Source organism: Orycteropus afer, unplaced genomic scaffold (assembly GCF_000298275.1).
Source record: "Orycteropus afer afer isolate SDZICR_OR568_19922 unplaced genomic scaffold, OryAfe1.0 scaffold00014, whole genome shotgun sequence".
NCBI classification, from domain to species: domain Eukaryota; kingdom Metazoa; phylum Chordata; class Mammalia; order Tubulidentata; family Orycteropodidae; genus Orycteropus; species Orycteropus afer.
In genome coordinates, this window is record NW_006921601.1 from 214,233 (window position 1) to 218,715 (window position 4,483).

The 4,483-nt window shown below is 37.7% G+C and overlaps 1 pseudogene; it reads left to right on the top strand.

Annotated features, from left to right (window-relative positions):
• The first annotated feature begins 326 nt into the window (after positions 1-326).
• LOC103210134 lies at positions 327-2,346 on the top strand (annotated as a pseudogene).
• Positions 2,347-4,483: the final 2,137 nt, after the last annotated feature.

Genomic DNA, 4,483 nt, shown 5'->3' on the forward strand with positions numbered 1-4,483 from the left:
GGTATTTGTAGATGTTTTCCGATCATAGCACTTAGCACTTTTTCTATTAGCACACTTAGCTTTCTCACTTGTATTAAATATTAACATTTTATATTAACACTTATAGTAAATATTAACATTTTTCAGTGTTGAGATTTTGTTTTTTAAACTCTTCTTTGCCTGGCAACAAGCATAATGCCCCACACAAAGTTTGCACTCAATATATATTTGGTAAATTAAGGAAAGAATTATTCCCCAACCAGACAACTTTTTCTTATACTATGAGTATCCCACTACTCCCAGAAAAGTTTGATGGGGCATTTAAATGGGGAAACATTCATTTCAATATGGGTAAATGGTATCTTAGTATTTCCCGATCCACTGATTTCTTCTTTTGGCTCTATGCGGTTATTGACTCTTTGCCTCTGACATCTATTCTTCCTGCCAGTCAGAAAGTAGACTGAATATTATCTGTTACATTATGAGTTCAAAGGCAAATAAGACATAGTCTCACAAATTGGTTTATTAGCTACTAAGGTTTCATCCAGGAAAACCAAACCAAAACCAAACTCACTGCCATTGAGGGGAACCCGACTCATAGCAACCCTTCCTTGGGTTTCCAAGATGGTATCACTATGGAAGTAGATTGCCCAACCTTCCTTCACAACAGAAACAACTTACTTCAACAAGTAATTACCTGCAGGAACTTGGTTACACAGGTGTTAGAAGAGCTCAGAACTCAAACAGGACATCGTGTTCCAATACAGATGTTGGTAATATCAGGAGGCGTCTTCTACACCTGGGCATAAAGAAAGGAGAGGGAGAGTTGTTTCTCATTTTTCTTCTGAAACACACCTATTCACTAGCAACTAGCCAAACCGACACCGTGGTGCACCTGACTGGTGATGAGAAGGCTCCTGTTAACTCCCTATGGGGCAAGATGTAAGATGAACATGGATGAAGCTGGCTGTGAGGCTCCGGGCAGGTAGGTCTCTAGGTTGTAAGGCAGGCTTGAGAAGGAGTGATTGGGGCTGAGTATGTACAGACAGAGCAGTCTTCCAGGCTTCTGACAGGCACTGACTCCCTGTGTTCCCTGTGTTGCTTTCACCCCTCAGGCTACTGGTCGTCTACCGATGGACTTACAGATTCTTTGACTACTTTGGGGACCTTTCCTCTCCTTCTGCTGTCATGGACAATGCTAAGGTGAAGGCCCATGGCAATAAAGTGCTGAACTCCTTTAGTGATGGCCTGAAGCACCTGGGCAAACTTAAGGGAACCTTTGCCCAACTGTGTGAACTTCACTGTGACAAGCTGCACATGGATCCTGAGAACTACAGATTAAGTTAAGTCTGGGATATGCTCTACTTTTTTTCTTTTCACTTGTAGTCTTTGACTGTTGGTCTTTCACTTATTTGTATTTCTTCCATTTCCCTTTTTACTTAGCTGATTTCATCATATTGTTGTTGTTGTTATGTGCTGTAGAGTCAGACCCAACTCATAGCGACCCCTCCTTGGGTTTCCAACGCAGTATCACTACGGAAGTAGATTGCACAACCTTCCTTCCAAGGAATAGTTAGTGGGTTTGAACCGCCAGCCTTCTGGTTAGCAGTCAAGTGCCTTATGCACTACACTACTAGAGCTCCTACAGCCTTTTTAAAGTTATACAATTTTATATTATATTTTCTTTTAATATGTTTCCTTTTTCATAATCTTTCTTTACACTTCCTTTAGCCTGGCTCTTTCTCTCTGATTTTTTTTTTTTTTTTTTCAAAATTGTCTTTACCCTAAACAGAACCCAGTTTATGCATATCCTATCTCATTTGCTACTTCTGCACTTGAGCATATCTTACTGATTTTCCTTAGGAAAGTGAAAAATGAATGAGTCAATGAGGGGAGGATCATGGTGTTTTCTAGAATCTGTGAATCATTTCAAAACTGAAAAATTATCTGAATATTGTAACAACAGAGTAAATGGAGAGAAAATTTGATATCTGAGGAGGAACGATCAGAAGGAGATAGGAAAACAAATTACTAAGAAACATACCTTTATAGCCCTAGTTAATTAATTAGTTAGTTAATATACTTGCTTATTTATTTACTTAATTTTTAATTTGGTGGGAATAAATTTGGTCTGTCAGACAGGGCTAGTGTGTGCAACATGAATGGGTATCATCCCAGATCTCAGAAGCCAATCTGGATTGCTCTATTAACAATGTCTATGCATCTGCCTTTTCCCCACAGCTCCTGGGCAATGTATTGTGTGTGATGGCCTGCCATCTTGGCCAGGCATTCACTCTACTGGCACAGGCTGCCTATCAGAAGGTGATGGCTGGTGTGGCTGCTTCCCTGGCTCACAAGTACCTTTGAGATCTTAGTCTGGTTCCTGGTATCCACTAGAAGCCCTTGTTTTCCTAGATGCTGTCTCTGAATTTGGGGAAATACTGTCCACTCTCAAAGGTATAGCTTCTGCCTAATAAGAAACTTTCAGCTCAACTTTCAGATTCATTTCATTTGTTTTAGTTCTCATTCACTCTCAAATGTGGTAAGGTCCCAAAGGATCTATGAATATGGAGGTCTTGACTCTCATAGGAAAATAACCTCCAAAAAACCCAAACTCAGTGCCATAATGACCCTCATTAGGTTTCCAAGGCTGTAAATCTTTACAGAAGACAATAACACCATCTTTCTTTCATGAAGAAGTTGGTGGGTCAAACCATTATTTGGTTAGTGGTCAAATGCCTTACCCACTACACCAGCAGAGCTCCTTATAAGACAAAAGAGTTCGAGGGAAATTGGAAAATGAAGGGGACCATACACAGCTACTAATGGGAACAACTCTACTCCTAAGGCATAGAGATTGGGGAGGTTTGACCGGCAGACAGAATACTGTCACTACAGGGATTTCCTGGGCCTCAAACTTAAGACATAGCCTCAAGTCTAACTTTCAGATTTATTTCCAACAATTACTCAAAAAATAATAGGTTCAATTAGAGGAGTCATGATGATTCAATACACTGTTTTATTTCCTTACATCCTACTTCTGTTGCCTGTACATTTTATCCCACAATTCATACCCTATCAAGTCTTCCTATTCTAAGGAATCATCCTTCTTCTCTTTTTGGCCCTGTAACACCTCCAAAAATAATACTTGCTTCTGGTTTTTTTTTTTTTTTTTTTTTTTTCTCATTTCAAGGACACTTCAATCCTCACATATTACTGTGACTTCTCTTGACCCCACATTCCATAAACTTCCCAATACTGCCTAAAGAAATGTTTCCGAACCCTTCTTCTCCATCATTTTTAACATTTCTTCTTGTTTTGCTTTTCAATAAAATGATTTATTATTTTATGATGATTATGATGATGATATGTATGTATTTTGTGTGTATGAGAGAAAGAAGCAAAAATAATAGTGTATATTAGATCCATACATATTTTTAAATAATTTAATTTGATGTGGGGGATTTGAACATAATAAATTAATGCTTTACACATTTGTAAGAGGTGCCCAGACTGAAGCCAAGATTCTGCCACTAAAGTTTGAAATTTAACATTATGGAAGACTGCCACTTCTTTTGTTCTATAAATTAACGTCATGCCTTTTTAGTAAGGCAAACAAAAAATCTTTCTAAATAAAAACTGTATCCCTATAAAGAAAAATTAATTTAGAAGTCATAGGCTGAAACATCTACTCTTCTGTTTGCTAATAATTAAATATATACCTCAGCAAAGTTATGTCTCTATTGACGTCATCGAATTTTGGAGAGAAATATGACTTTTTAAAAAAGTTAAACTATCATATTCTTAAAGAAGTTTTTGTTTGTTTATTTTAGTGTGAGGTGGTTTGAGTTTTGATAGTATATTGATTGATGGATGATTGAAGATGCTTAACTGAGATTACAAAGACATCATGTATGTGTGACAAGGCATTATAGAAAGTAACAGAACTGTGCTTGATACAGGCAAATACAGACTAGATTGTTGAAACATTCCATTTGTGAAATTTAAGACTGAACAATAGAGCATGCACATAAGAATTCTAATTGAATGTCATATGTGAAACCAATGACAGAGCCAAATGAGTAAGTGTCATGATTCTCCTGAGGCAATTTAATGTTCATTCTGTTAATTATGCTCAGAATAGGCTCATTTTGCTATATAATAATAAGAATTCATGAACTTTGGCAGACTGGACTGAAAGAAAAACTTCTAATTCTTGGGGACTTGTGATCTGTGTGTAAGTGTGTGTACACTTGCATATGTGTGTGTGCATCTGTGCATGTAGTCGAGGAAGTCAGGGTGGCTGAGTTCTAAGTAGAGCATGTGGACTGTGGGACTCTGCACAGGCAGAAGTAAGGTCACAATTGTGAATATGGCAGTGGGGCTATGAAACCTTTAGAAATCGTTGAATGCTGACCTGGATTTGGGCAGGAGGTTCTTAATATAATCACAATTATCAATATTTATTCATTTCTGTAACTTATTTTATCTGGTATGCCTGAGC